Consider the following 16,768-nt stretch of genomic DNA (forward strand, 5'->3'; position numbering starts at 1 on the left):
TGCCATAATGCTCGCTGGCGAGGTAGGATAAAGTTATATAATATATGAAGCGGGCGCATAGAGGAGAAAAAATTAATTGAAACTTGTAAGAAGAGGGCGTTAAAGCGCCTATAAATAAGAGCCAGCGCGAAATATAGTATACGTATAATGCTTCGGTAACTGTATTTTAATAGTAAGATAATATATTCTACAATCCTAATCAGAATTGCAATACGAGTAATTAGATATTCGAATCAAAATTTGTCCGTAGTTTAATGACACTCATTTGTTATAAAGAGTCGGATTATCGGATGAGCAGCTTTTAATCGCACTTAATGATAATAGAACGGTAATTAAAGTGCTGCAGTGACGCGTGAATCCCTTTGTCGAAGTCTAGGAGTAGAGTAGAAAGTTTAATTGCAGCGCCTAGCTCACTGAAACAAGTTTTAATGAAATTTAAGGCATATGAAAAAGACACGGATGCGTAAAACGCTTCTGCAAACTAAAATTGTGCAAAATCCACAACAAAGACCGCACACTTTTGCACCAGGGTGGAAAGCGGATTATTTTTTTTCGCAAAACAGCGTCGACACGTAGTTGAATTTTAATTTTTAGTAAATAAGATTTTCAACTCTTTCATTTGATTGAAATTTTTCATAATCGTTAAAAAAATATGTACGGGAGGATAATTTAACCAAAAATTAAATTGTCCTCAAATTTCAAGTTTCCAATTCCGATCGCATGAACTGTTCTTCAGATATATTTGAGAAACTTGGAATGAAATAGTTCAATAGTCTTGGATAAAAGACTATCTTAAATGGATAGTCTTGATGCTAAATTTTGTACACATACCTGAATTTCTACATTTACAATTACCTGAAATTCTGACATTTGAAAAAAAAAAAAAAAAAACCTATCCAATAAATAATCGTCAAGACAGGAATTCCCGATACGATATCTTAAGCAGGTTGAATATCCAAAAATCGATGTCTTCTATTGTTTATATCACGAGATACAGTCATACGTTGGGTATTCATGAAAAAGGTTGGATGGGTCATCTCAAATCGTTGCGAAATGTCTAAAAATATAGTTAATTAGTTCAATTTCCCTCAACAACGACTGATTTTATTCAGAAGATTTTTTGTCGTCAGTCAATTCAATCTGGTTATTTGTCGTTGATATATTTAATATCGCTGCAAGTTGTAAAATCAAATATTCAACAATACCGCCGTGATAAAAAAAAAAAAATAAATAAACCGGTTCTATAAATTTGTATAAAATAGTCTACTGAATAAAATGAGCCATCGAGGAGTTAAATCCGAAGAATCTGGGTTCTGGATTTTAAATAATTTTGAAGCGATTTGAAATGAAAAATCAATGCCTGAGCTGTCGTTTATAATTTCACTGTTTTCTGTCCTTGTATTGTTAAATAGATTTTCGCAGCCTACGAATTTAATGAATTGAAAAACGTACCCACTCTCGGCAATCCAACCCCTTTAAAGCCATCCTGCATAAATAATCGCGAATATATATTATACAACGAAGTTTATTGCTCGGCATTTATTTGTCGAGTGTCTATATATATATATATATATATATAATTATTCGTAGGGACGACAAAGCCGTGCGATAATTAGCCCTTTATTTTATACGCAATTCTGGTTGAATGCGGAAATGAAATGCGCACATCCCAATGAATTAGTCCTATAAAAGCACGCGAAGCTCTCAACCCAGGGAAATTCAAACTAGTACAGCGTATAACGGTAAGAATTGTCACTCAGTGGCGTCAATTAAATTCTGATCTACAGTCACGGCTTCTCCACTTTGCGCTTTGCCGCGTTATTTCGATTTTTAAAGTTTGATTGGAAGCGTTTTGTGATTTGATGCAAAAGTTCCGCTCCGTCAGATTCGGAGTGAGTGAAAGAAAAAAGAAAAATATAAAAAACAAACATAAAAACAAACGAACAAAAGAACGATTTTATCCAATTGGCAATTTCCATTTGATAATCAACCCTCGTCCCGGTCTCTTCTTTAGTCTTTAACCTTAGTAATTGGAGCAGTATCTTTGCTCTTCCCTCCTCGGTTTCTCAGAACCCTACGTAATATAAACCCCCAAAAATAATTTCTTGCTGAGATAAAATGCCCTGATTCATTACCCTCCGGCAAAAGATAATATTTTAGTGAACCAATACCCTGATCTCTTATCGTTAAAACTTTATGATAAATTGTTAAATTAAAATACACGGCATGGATGGAAGAATAAATTTCATTCCTCGTTTATAATATAATCTCCCTGTTAACTATTGATTCATCTTAAGCGTACCTTCATACATTTATTTCAAACTCACTGATTATTTCACCAACGATTCTCTAAAATTTACCGCTGCGAAATTTAGTATTCCGAAAAATCTGACTGCCTGTTCGGACATCGTGTTCATCATTTTCGCAATAATTATATGTGTATTTTTCTTTTGAGATTTTTTGATTGAGACTGAAATCGACCTGTAAAGATTTTTAAGGTCACTAACTACTTTCGTAGGATATCTTAGCTTATAGTGGAATCACTTTGAATTTCTCCCTATGTGAGAGAAATGAGTTTTAACAAATGCTAACCCCACAAGATAAGATATTATGAACAATTTGAGAAAAGTCTCGAGATCAATAAATTCTGTTTTTCTTCTGAATCTATTTCAATATGCTAGAGCTCATTTTGTTAACTAACCAGATTCCGAAAGATTGACTGATAAACATTTAAAAAGTCTCACATTGTAACGTAATTATTACGAATAAATGTATTTGTCAACGAATATATTCTGTACCTTACATATTCAAATCTATTCTTATTCACTCTGGAGATATCTATTCGTGAAATTTTGTTGATGCGATTTTTAAAGATCTCTATAATGAACAAACTACGTGAACTGAAAAACATTAGAATCGGATCGAAAGCCTCAGTGTTCAATAATATTGGACGTTTCATCGGTACAATTTTTTCTCCGATTGTTCATATCGTTAGCTTCTGTAATTTAAAATTATAATAATTTGTATCACATAGGATGGACGTCGCTTTATTAGTGTTTAATATCATCGGCGTGAATAACATAGCAACAGATTTATCAATCACAAAGAAAGGATTTATCGATTAAACCGAATACGGCGATCAGAGAAGTGTCATTTCATTGAGCAAAAAAGTGCTCAAAACACAAATTAGTCTTTTTAAGTGACATGGTATCTGTTAAAATTAGCGAAAAATTTCTTTCAACGATCAATTCGATCATTTACCAGAGTACTCGGTAAAGTCAACAGACATCTTATCGTGAGTAACCTTCGACCATTCATCCTTAAAACCGTATGTACTCGCTGGTTCGATGCAATTAGGATACGCAGCAGGTTTACGAGCAGACTTCCACCCCCCGGGCTCTCCAATGCTCGTGCACGCAAGGGCCGAAGGTGCGGTCAGGGGCGAGGGTGCAGAGGGCCAGCTATTGTGAATATCAGAGGTCACAAACTCGTTAGCACGTGGAGGTGGGTGTGTCGGGACTGTTTGGTCTCGAAACGACACCCTGTCACGTATGCAGAACGTCTACAGGGTGTTTCCGAGTAAACGCCGGAGTACGTTGGGTTGCCTACCACTAAGGGGAAAAAATATCGGTAAAACAGACCTACGAGTTCGTCGTCACTTTAGTCAAGTCAAAGTCATATAATCACTTTATTATGACTCCGGAACGCAATCACTGAACGCTTTGGTAACTTTTTCGCCAAATACACACAACTTGGAAGCACAAGCATTTGCAGATCGCTCGTAAGGACTTTAAAAGCGCTACCCACCGATAACTCGTAAGTCTGTATTACCGATATTTGTTCCCCTAAGTGGTAGGCAACTCAACATATCGCGGCGTTCACTTGAAAACACCTTGTATACGTAATGTAGGTCGCAGTATGAACCCGTGTTAACGGCGTACATGCGCGAACCTTTGCTCATTACACAGGTGTACGAAACTCTTCCGCAAACAGCTTTAAAATTAGCCGAAAACTCTGCTCCGCCAATGATCACCCGGGATACTGAACAACCGTCTGCCTACCTCGACTTTCGGACCTTTCAGTACCTGAAACTGAACGGATTTCAACCTCGTGAGCATCGATTTCCGCGTTATCTATAATCGCGAGTATTCTAGAGGCCGCTGAGTTGGCGAAAACTGTTCAGACGGATTTGATCTGGGATAATAGTCAGTGGAAATTGTTGTGAAAAGTGGACGTCGTTGATGGATCTATTTAGGAACGTATTTCTTGTTCCCGCAAATCTTGTGAAACGTGACCGCTACGATTAGCAATAGAAGATGCCTTCTTTTTGGAACGTTTGCAAAATTTAACTCGCGATTTTGATTCAAACCAATAATGATTTGAGCATCAATTTGCAAGTACAACACATATTATATCGAACATGACGATGCTTGGACTGTTCAAAAATTCTGAACATCGAATTTCAATTGTTCGTAATCGGAGAGAAAAACAAATTTTTTGTTACAATAACCACTACTATTGTTAATGTATAATAATTATTCTGCTGTAGCAGGACTTTCATACTGATTTGTAAAACTTGTCGTACAATTTCGTTGACCGTTGAAACCATATAATTGCTACGTTGATCGATGCCATTGATCGTAACTTGAAAAACGACAACGAAAACATCAAAAACGGTGTTATTTCTTCACCCGTGCGAGAAAATACGAACTATAAAAAATTTTACTGTTATTCTCTGACAGTGAGAATTTAGGGAGAAAAATTTGTAGTTGTGATTCATTTTTTACCATAACCAAAATATACAATTCTGCGTACAAAATGAAAAATAGTTTTTAAGTTGCACCCAGAAAACTTCGTAACGGTTAGTGTAACAACGAATAACAACTAAAACAAACCAAATTTTTCCCAGTGTGAGTGTGGACCGGAGAAATGACTCAAATCGCGTAAGAAGCTTCTCGCACATTCATGACAAAAAAAAAATGAAAAATTAGGTAATTTTGCCTACATCTAAATGAATTTCTAAATGACCGAATGCCAATTTTTACGTTCGAGTTGCGAAAAATATAACACCTGTATTTGACGTGGAGCGGAATAAGTTTGCGAAAGTTACACACCGGAAGCATAAGACGGAATATAATAAGGTAAGAGTCGTGGACACTTGCTTTGTGTGCATTGAAAAGTCAAATACGGAACTAGGACGAGAGTGTACTTGAACAGATATATATTTCAAGGCGGATTTTCGAGACGTTGGTATATAATTGTCGGAAAGCTCGCGGTTAGGGAGGAGAGAGCTAAGGGATGAAGAGAAAGAAGCAGAGAAACGGAGGAAAGACGTATGTAAACTCGGTTGTAAAGTTGGTTACAACGGTAATCTGAGATATTAAATTAATTCATCATGCGAGTCGGTTCGATGGAAGTTGATAATGTCTTCGTTGGAGTTCTGCCTCTGTATCAATTCCAGTCGCACTTGGTTTAATGAGCTCGGATCTACCTGCAGCGGATTTATATTTCATAATCTTTTACTTCGGAACGGTATTCGGTTTAAGGGTGGGAAAATTCTTTCGCCCGAGGGAAGCTACGCAGGTTTCAAATCGAGTTTTATACTTTGTCTTCTCTCCGTTTTTCACCCCTTCTCTACTCCCGGTAGATTTTCCCGTTACCTCAGGCTTCGTGAACAGAAATCCCCGAAGCTTGCACCCGGAAATGTGATCCTCAAGATCCTGAACGGAAATTCGTAATCGGTGCACAATTCGTTATTCCTACTTCCCTTCGCAATATTTTTGAATTTCCAACGTAGCCTAATTGTTGCCAAATATTGGCTTCACGGAGATTGACGACTAGAATATTATTATTCTTTCATTTGTTTTATTGAGGAACAGTCGTACACCGATTATATTAAGCTGTAAAGATTTTTCTGAAAACCCTCAATAATGAAATACTAAATTTATCAGCAGTACCTTATGTTATATCGATTTGTCATTTCAAATTGCTGTAAGGTGGTAAAAATGTTACGGATTTCTTCAACTCGGCTAATTGCGGTGACTTATTCTATTCACAGTTCTATTTTCTACTATCTCACTAATTGTAAAACATACTTCTTTCATAACGTTAGTTTCGTTGAATATTAGATTTTTCAACACTGCAATGATACTGGTTTTGACCAACAAAGTCGGCAACTGAACTGACTATTAAGGATATACCAAATGTAGAGTTCAGTCAAAGAGCTGTAAAGACAGAAATATCATGTAACGGAAGTTTCAAAGTGCAGCTGGAATTCAATAAGTTCAATTTAGTTAAAGCGATATTCCTTTGAAATGATAAATAGCATAATTATTGATACCTTGTCAGAGATCTCACTACTGAATCAATTCTATAATAAAAAAAATTAACATCGATTCAACAATTTTAATAAACTAGAGCTTATTTTCATCATGAATAATTTTTTTTACAAATAAACAGTCATATTTTCTACTTACAATTAGATTCTTGGTTGGTCGAAAAAACATGATTAGTGAAATCATCATGAGTGATGAATAGTAAACCATTACTTGATTGAAAAATACTCAACTGTTACGTAAAATCTAATTTTGTAGATTTGTAGTTCATTGAAATTGATCAAATAATACGACTTTTGAATTGTAGACAAGATTTGATGATGAAATCTCTTCAGAATCATGAATAATTATGCTATTATGTAGTTAAAGTTTATGCTTTCCTGAATTTTTTTTTTTTTTTCGGTATTACGGGAATATTGTTTGAACTCAATTGAACTCGATTAACTTTAGTTGCACTTTCAAATCTTTGTTATTTTGTATTTCTGTCTTCACAGCTTTTTGACTAAAACGTAAATTTCACACATTCTTAGGATAAAAAAAAAATCCGTTTGCTGAAATTGGAAAAAAATATAATTTGCTGAATGAAATTAAAACGAATCTTCTGAATTTTCAACCATTTTTAAGTGATTTGGGATGAAATATCGATTTATAAGCTAAATTGTTAAAAATTTTAGTACAAAATTTTCTTGTACTTCCATAAAACTCGGCACAGTTCGGAAATATGAGAATTTGATTAAAACTCGTTTTGCGATCTCATCACTTAATTAAATCAACGCAAAAACAATGATTTTTAGCCCACGAACCTCATTTATCATCTCGATTGAAGCCGAGGAATTTAGAAAGAAGAATTCAATCCGACCTGAGTCAATTTTCAGATACTATCGCATTCACGAGAAAAAAAGAAACACTCACTTTTGAATGACCCTTCTCCAATGAAATAAATAATAAATCAATTGAATTATTTGTTTGATGAACATACTTCTCCACTATACAACCACATATATTCATATGTATTGAGCTCTGTCAAACCACCATATTACATAACAAAAATTTCTACGGACGAAATAATGGTCCTGAACTGACTAAAGTCGACTTCTTACCAAGGCAACAAGATGCCCAAACATATGTATAATCAGGTACTAAAAAAAAAAAAAAAAAATCGCCATATTTTCACTCCAAGTTAGAAAACGTGTCGTGAGACATACTATACGCAGATTGAGACACGCGCCCCGTGAAGATGAAGAAGTTTCGCACGTGCAGAAATATATCCGCAAAGATGTTTACCGGTAAAGCAGAGTGCTATAATCCTCGGGTTCTCATTTCGACTCCGTAAACCAGGCCTGGAGTTCTCGTTCAGTATTTAGAGGTAAGGTAAACAAAATTAGGCTCATACATGTATATGTGTAAAATGTATCTTTGCTCAGCGCTCATCTCGCTTTCTCTCTCTCTCTGCTTACCGACTCAGCTTTTGCCTGAATATTGGCTTAGAAGCTGGTTGTATAATAACGTATAGTCTACACGTGACGAGCTGCGATAATAATTATCACTAAACCGGGGTGGTAATAGTAGTTTGTGACGGTGTTACAAGTCCACGCGTTTCCCATTTTAGCATGCCGCTAAGCATTTCGCCTGGATCACGAGTGCATGGCGGGATTAGTTTTTGAGCTTTCCAACTTCAAGTTTCAAAGTATTCCCGACAAGTTGCCACGTGCATGCTTGCTGCTCTTCACCGGGACCAGAAGCCATTACGCGAAACTAAGTAGTTTGCAGATTACACCTTGCGTTTTGGGTACGTGTAGACGGGAGGTTCACCATGATGAAAAGCACCGAATGTTAAGCGAGGTGACCGATATTACGTTGCGAAAACAGACCATTTCTGATATCTCAAATTGCCGGAATCCCAAAGTTTAATTTATCGACATCGGTTCATTTTTTTGATTCATCGATACCACTCTGAATCCAATGAAGGGAACATTTTTTGACTACCGACACAGTCCAAAAGCTTTTCGTTTGATCAATTCCGGACTTTTTTTACTCCTTCCTTAATTAATTAATGTATAAATGCATTTAAGGAACGACGGAATTCGGTGATTCGTTTTACGTACGTGAGAAACTGTTCGCTCTTTCGGCTCTTGTCAGTTAATTAAGAGCAGGCCCGCTGATTTTCTACAACATTTTATTGAGTAAAAGGTCTGCGTTAATTCGACCCTAAAAGGAACAGTACTTTCGCCGCACTTTTTGTATCCCTAATTACGTTTGACTAATGGTTTTTCGGGAAAGTTCCTGTCATTTCGGGGTGATTTAAAGAAAAGCAAACCGGTTTACGGGTGCTTTAGTAACCGCCCTGCACACTCGCGTTAAAGGGGACAAAAATTAACGCAGGTGAAAAAGAGAAAAAGGAAGGAAAAAAAAAAATGTTGGAAACCCGAACGATTGGCCCCTTTAAACAGAGCGAACCATCAAACTCTGCGCGAAACTCACCCCAAACTTCCTACTCGATTGATCACACGAAGCCCAAAGCCTCGTCTCAGCCTCGTCAAACTCAGCAGGGGTCCGAGCCCAATGCAGCATGTCAGATCCACAACATCAGTGCGGCCTGTCCGCCCGTCTAACCACCTATTTTCCCCTCCATCCATCTGTAGACTTCCAAGAAAGACCCTTTATCGCGATCGAGCTTTGGGAGATGGACCCTCGCAACGCGATGCAGGGAGTTAAGAAACGAGGAGTGGAAAAGCTCAGGATTCTCTGTCGACGACGGGAAGCCAATAATATTGACAATTCTTGCACCGACTTCTGCCAACCTGATCGCTGATAAATGTCCTGGTTAGCAGCTACAACTGCAACAGCTGCAATACCTCAGCTTCGTTTTCTGACGTACGTCGGACTCGCGCTTCGCTGATCAAAGCTCCCCTCTATCGACGTCCATCGCTCAGACCGCGAAAAACGGTCAGCTAGCGGAGTTTGAAAGCTGCAGGTTCAGGAGAATGAGTTACTTTTGAACTGGGAAGAAACCGTAAAACTCAGCAGATTGAACGTCAGGCTGCGCATGCGCGGTCTTTGTTCTCACATCGTACGTGCAGGCTCGCCAACTCAAGCTTCTCAGGTTGTCAAACGCAGCTTGTAGAGGTGATGTACAGTGCTGAGAATTATAACGAGCATTACAATAAAGTGTAAAATTTCATTTGTTATAGTAACGAGAACAATTCGGTAAAACAGGCATCGTTGAAAAAAACTGTTTGAAAATTGTTGGAATTACGAAAAACGAGGTACGCGGTAAACATTTTGCGCTATTGTCGATCCTTTTTTGGTAGTTGCAACGCAAAATCAGTTTTTTCGGTTTACTGTACTTTCTTGGGTAAGTAAGGCTCTAATGTCAATTTATTGTTGCACAAGCATTAAATTTTCGCAACAGTTGCAAGAAAATATAGTAACAGTGATCGTAATGAGAAAGAATAGTAACGGATACTAGACTTTCTGGTAACAGCTAGAAAACTAATTTTCATTTTCTACCTAGAACCATATTTTTCGATTGTGGTAAAAAATGAAAATAATTAAGGACTGAGCGGTAACCGAAACTAAAAATTTCTCTCGGTGGATGTGATTTGAAAAATATCCAACGCTGTGAAGCAATTTTAAACGATAATTATAATTATTACGGAGATAATCGAAGGCGAGCGAGAATCGGCGTGATCTCGGAAAGGAGATAATATTATTCGATTACTAGACTTCCGAGTGGTAACGCGATGATCGTGTGTCTTACGCTTGGCAAAGTTGTTTCACATTAGCGGAAATTGGAAATTCAATTATTTCGTAGAATTAAATTTAGGATACCTTGTTTGCTATACTCAGTTATATTCGGAAGCCGGTCGATTATCGAATATGGTATACAAACCACCGCCGGTCAGAGAGTTGAGAAAATTTGTCAATTATAGCTGTGGCGCTGTATTCTATTTCAAAATAAATAGTAAGTATAGAAGGTCTGAGCGGATCAGAGAGTCAGTAGGCTTACAACGTTTGATTGTGAGAGAGACGGTACGATTAGAATCTGTGCGAGGCCGTGAATTCCGAAAGTCTCGTACAATTTGCGGAAGTGTTGTTTCGTAAGAAAATCCTTATCAGGTAATTAATCAACCATCCATTTAATTCGAAGCTCAACGTAGAACGAGGAAAGAGAACGGAAAATTATTTTAACAGTCTAAATTGCACAAAATACTATTGATTTTCGATCTCCCTTCGTATACCTGACGTCATAAAACGCTCTACTGATTAATATAAATGTTAATCGTCGTTGTTTCATCATTTAATGTATTTCACTATTTACAATATTTGCCGTTTTGTTTTCTTTGGGTTGAAATTAAAGTATACTTTTATTTGTGCACTCTGTGCTGTGATTTATATTTCGTATTTAGTACTATCAAGCCAATTTTTTTGGCTTGCCACGAATAGGATTCGCTAACAACTAGCTAAATAAGTGAATAATCTTTCTTTCTTTATCTAGTCTCAACTGTATTGTGCACTTTTCTTTAGTGATCTATTTTACTTCATATTCAATCGTTACATAAAACAAAACAAAGAAAAGAAAAACATCACATACTGTATAAATAATTTGTCTATAGAATCAATATGTCAAAATTCGCATCGTTCAAAATTCGAATTTTTCGTTCACATGTTTAAATCCGTATTGAAAGAAAAATTCATTTATCACAAAATAGGTAAAATTTATCAGTGGAAACTTTTGATGGTATGCAAGTTGTTCAGAAGTATCTGATCTCTAATTGTAAGGCGTGCTGAGAGTAATGTGTTGAAAAATTTATCTAGATTTCTATTTCTACAGAATATTTGTTCTTATTTTTCCAACGATTGTTTCTACCGATTTGTTGATTAAAGTTTCTACCGATTATTCGTGAAAAACGAAATTTCTTCAAAACACCGTTACGGTTTTTCTCACGTGGAAGTTTCCATAGAATTTTGAGGAAGATTTTGCAGATTTCGCATTACGAAAAATCATCTCTCAAGGTGCGTATTCAATTCAACACAGAGAGATATGAATTTTTATACTTCAACTGATGACCGGCTTTCAACTCGGAATCTTCTGTCTTAAATGTTCCTAAAAATTTTTGAAACTTAACAATAACTAAAAATAATAGTATCGTAGGAATGAAAAAAAGAACGGGAATAAAAATGATCGCGTGGATAAATTAGTTACACCGATCAAGAAGAAACCTGTAAAAGTACCTCGATGCATAATTACGATAATATCAGATAAGGGAGACTAAAAAAGAGAAGTAAATCGAGAGGTAATTAGCCTTCCTCGGATTGCCACGTCACGCGATTCGAACTTCACTTTTCACAGATTACGGTCTGAACGACAGGAAGCAAGACAGATTTTTATATCGTTCGTGAGAATCCCGGAGAGTCTTGCTGGATGACGTATAATTACATCTTGATTTCCGATCCCCCGTTCGTTGCGAATCCGGGCCGAATTCCGGTTTCGAATATCTTTCTGTTACGGAGAGGGATTAATTTGAATTAAATACGAGAATAATATATATACGTATAAGTGCAATAATTTGCCGAGTGTCGATAGCGGAAGTTCGATTTATATGTGATTATTCGCAGTTAGGAAGGCGATTTCTCAAGGATTTTTCAATTTATTACTATAAAAATTTATATACGTATCAGGGTAACATTGAACTTTATCCTGATGTTTTTTATTTGTAAAAATAATGATTTCTAAAGTTGCTGTAGCTTATCTTCGGGAGCACCCTTAAAAATAGCGTCTTGCGGTGAACAAGATATTATCTCTGGACTGGATCATCTGTAATGCAAAAATTAAGACAGATTCAGTTAATATAAGGTGTTATTTGGTCTTTAATCTAAGGAATGAGGAAAGTATTGATTTTCAACAATACGGCGGCTTCTCAAAAAAAAGTTAAAATGAAAAATCTTTATCGGTGAGAAGAAATCTCGGATTAAGAAATGAAAAATATATTCATAAAGCTTGTGTAAAAATTTGAGACTGATCGGATCAGCCGTTTCCGAGAAATCTTGACGCCTTTTTTCAGCAATGCTCCCAGAGGATCGGCCATATCAGTTTTAAAAATCGGTATATTTCCAGATAAAAGATATCAGAACGAAGTTCAATGTTACCCAAATATGTGTACAAATATTTGTATCGAGAAATTGAAATGCACTCTTCGTGAAAAATCGTTGAAAAATCGCCTTTTTCGTCATCCCGAGTGCTTAAAACACCTCATAGATGTCAACTGCAGTTGAATATTGTTGGGATTGGAGCGAAGTGTGGAGGGCATAAAGCGAGCTCGCATCCGGGGCGACAATTACGATCGGAATTCGGGAAATTTTGATAACGGCTTCATTATGCATGACGAGCGTTCTTGCCAAGGCGAGCGAAGAGCAGGAAATCGCGAGAATTGGTTGGCAGCAATTTCGAGCATTCCGAAGACCGTGCTCAGCGGTCATTCGAAGCTGAAATCCTCGATGTCGAATTGGACAAGTGCCAGGTACTAACCGAGAGACTAGCCGCCACTGCCCGATCTCTTCGCCCCATGGATCAGCCACCGAAGCCACGAAGCCACGAAGCCACGAAGCCCTAGTTGAACCTGTCCTTCTGACTGAGTAAGGACAACTTTTCATTCAGCCTTTTGGAAAATACTCGGGTGTGCTCGAAGAGCGAGCTTAACCGATGGAAATAATACAGGAGATATTCGCTTATTTTTACGACAATCCCGCGGGACTCGGTCTTTTACTTTCTGTTATGAATCACCGGATTTAATGACACACACACGCGCGTACATAAGTGTAAAATATATACAGAAGGAATTCCTAACGACTGCATGGCCTGTCGTCTGCTAATATTTAATGCGCGTGCGCTATAATCCGAGAGTGGCTGTTTGTCAGGGTCGCCAACCGTCTCTAACCTCAAAATTTTGAATCGAGCCTAACTGCCACCGATGAATGTTAATATTTTTTGATACCTTTTAACCTCGAATAACTTTTGAAATAGTAGATTTATCGTACAACGATATGTGGTCCTTTACATAGAGCCTTGAATTCCATAGAAAAATACAGTTTATTTAAAAGCGAAATAGAAAATCGCGATGATGCAATTCTACATATTCATATTAAGAGCTGAAAGTTGGAAAGCATCTTTTTTGTTCGTCTTTCGAAACAATACTTTTGAGTTAAATTTTCAAAATAATATTCAATTTTTTTTTTATACAGTCTAATATACTATACTATAAGTATTTATATATATTCATCTGCTGCTCTGTGTCTTCAAATCCACGGAGAAAACTTTCTACTTCTTCTATCGTTTTTTCTAAAATGTTTGGTAACAAATATGTTACATGCTTGTACAAAATAGTTCGACTCAACTTTTTATCTGGTTGTTTTTTTTACACAATGTTTTATAGATCGTTCATGAATTCTAAAATTTGCTCACGCGTGAACACGAATTTGCCTGTCACAATTAGGTAACATTTTCCGAATGTGACTATGATATTAATAATCGCAACATGAATGATTATTATAATATCGCGTACCGAACAAGCATAATAAGCGTTCAGAGATTGTTGCCGAATATTTTGAGATTCGGAGTGGATTGCAATATTTGAAATGCACATGGGATGACGACTTTGTAAAGGTTTATATTCGGACTCGGGGTATGCAAGCACAAATCAACGTTGAACATAGTTTCAATATTTCGTCCGTTCCTGCAGGAGCTGGAGTTCAATAGGACGACGTAGCCTCGAGCAGTGAACCTTTGAACTTCTAAAAGCTCCAGGTAATAATAAAATCCGCGTATATGAAAATACGCAACTCCGGCGGCATTTTAGTATCACTTGTCGATATTCTTATGAAAATTTTAAACTACTGGGAAGTATTTCTGCTGTACACGAAATAATGACAAAATAATATCCTAGCTTGATCTGCAACTGTACTTAAAACTTCTCCAGGATTTTTTCATTGTGCCCGTTCCTGACTCATCGTTAAATCTTGAATTCACCTTAAAACTATAAGCGCATTTTTCAATACGAATATTCTGATATCCATAATACAGTATTTTCCAAACTATGGTACCAACGTCATTTCTCATATTCGAAAGTTCGACGTGAAGCAACACAGGCGAAAGGTTGATAAACTGTGAGCTTGGCCGAGGCGAAGAAGTGCTTACACGATAACGTCGAGCTTGCAATCATACTTTCTTAGTTCCAGCGTTGGCCAATAAGCAAACATTGAATTTCATATCATAGAAAGCTCGTTCCAAGAATATTTCAATCATTACTTCGCATTAGATGTAATATATTTGATGTATGTACGAAAAACCGAGAATCGAGCTTGCGAAATAAGCTCGAAACGTAAACGTACAGTTGTCTCGAAAAATTCGTACGCGTGCATAAAAATTGACGATTAATCATTAGTGCGAGAAGTTTTGGTCTAATCGTCACGAAGTATTGCTGATTTCTTTATGCTGACCAGAAATTTGGCCGTTGTAATAATTTTCTCCTCGTTCGGATGAAAAGCGATAACTGTATACGCGATGAGGATACAGCGTCACATTAATGCGAGATCACCTTTCCCTTCGATCCTCTCTCAGCTTCGGCATCAACTCTACCCCCGGATGATTCTACCAGAAGTAGATGTAATGCTGATCGGGCGGCTCGAGTTAGGAAGCTCAACAGCACTCAAGCTGATAGCCTTTCGCCCTGCCACAACCTATTAGCTCTTTCTCTCCAATCCACTCTTTTCGGCGTCCGCGAGCTAATTATACTTCATGCCAACCGGCTCTGTAGCCACAAGTTCAAGGCCTGCGCCGTCATTACGGGAGTTATAACCATACGAGGATTCACGTTCGGTTTTCGATAAAATTTTACAATTCAATCCCCAGGTTAAAATTCTTTTTTATCGTATCACGGTATTTTTTATAAGATATAAGCAATATATGTCTTCGCTCATTTCACACATATTTTTACGTAATGAAGTTACATTAAAATATCGTCGAAGTACTTTGGCAGCAGAAACAAGTCTAATAATTGTGGATAAAGATATTTCAGAATTATTTACCACTTCTGTGAAACTGGAAAATGTTATGTTGAAATATAAAAAAACGTATTCAGGTCTGAAGTTGTATCTAGCTGTGCAGGCGATGACACGTTGCGATGTGGCAACAGCGCATCACATGCATAAAACATGAAATCGCTGGATTAGAGTAACTTTTCGGTTATAAATAAAAAATAAAGTGGGTCTTACGCATGACGGATCTTGGAAATATTATATATGGAGTGAATATACAAAGATTTCGCAATAACGTGACGCGACGTTGCCAAACTCTGAAAAATCTAATACCTAGGCTAGTCAGACACCCAACGAAAGCGAAATTTGACTAGCTGCGTAACGCCGTTAAAACTTTCTTAATGCCGTTATTGAATCTCTGCAAATGCGATTTGGATTTTTAGAAACTATAATATCATGTCAATCCAACGCTACCTGATGTTGAATTTCCGAATTCATTACTAAACTTGTTCCATTTTAGTACGAACAGGACATTTCTGGTAAATTTTCATACGACTCTTTTTACAGCGCACTGCTGTACCGATAGAGAATAACGAGGCTGAGTGATCGACCGCGCTTGCGCGAATCAATTGAATTCTATTGGCCTGCGAGAGCGAACCATGGCAATATTTCAGTCTACAAGACAGGGGAGCCATTACACTCGGAACGTGTCAAGCGGTGAGTTAAATTTATGTTTTCATGATGACTTGTAAATGTAATCACGGTCGTCAGTCAGTTAACAATAATAGTTTTCCAAGCCCTTCTGCATCACTGTTTATCAATCTGATGTACAGTCTAACCTCGATCGATAAACTCGCAATTGCTACCGAACCTGTGTTGTATATAATAGAGATAATTTCATCTAAGATTGTCATCTTACATAACCTCATATTTTGTCGCGAGTCAAGTTTATCTTTCATCTTTATTTAGATAAATATTCTGGTCATCTTGGTCGTTTTTATGGTATAATAATAACATAACCTACTTATAGTGAAACCACGTCAACAACATTCGGAGTCGAAACTCTGTTGTCGTTTTGCGAAGATGAATAGTTCAATCAAGACGTCGCGTCGTTCTGAAAGAAACACTTCACAATCAACGAACACTGATAAAAAGAGCTGTTGATTTGAAATGATTTTTTTGCGGTTAGTGAAAACAATATTTTGTTGTTCGACGTAAATATAACTTGATTTCACCAAATTTTTTGTTGTTAGGAAAAATCTGCACCGCCAAATTGACCCTGTCAAATCTTTTGCTATCCCACGAATAAAATTATTCGCGTCAACAAAATTTTTTTCCGCCTCACCCAAAGAAATTTTCTATGAGATGGACAGTTTTTTTTCTCAGTAATTATATCAAGA

At 36.9% G+C, this 16,768-nt stretch overlaps 1 long non-coding RNA gene across 1 annotated transcript in view; it reads left to right on the forward strand.

Moving 5' to 3' along the window:
• Positions 1-16,319, forward strand: part of LOC124295353 — a 163,800-nt gene extending 147,481 nt beyond the window's left edge. Inside the window, exon 4 of the long non-coding RNA XR_006905271.1 lies at positions 15,936-16,319. This is a non-coding gene — a long non-coding RNA (uncharacterized LOC124295353). The remainder of the gene's footprint in view (positions 1-15,935) is intronic.
• Positions 16,320-16,768: the final 449 nt, after the last annotated feature.

The sequence above is a fragment of the Neodiprion lecontei genome, chromosome 7 (assembly GCF_021901455.1).
Source record: "Neodiprion lecontei isolate iyNeoLeco1 chromosome 7, iyNeoLeco1.1, whole genome shotgun sequence".
NCBI lineage: Eukaryota > Metazoa > Arthropoda > Insecta > Hymenoptera > Diprionidae > Neodiprion > Neodiprion lecontei.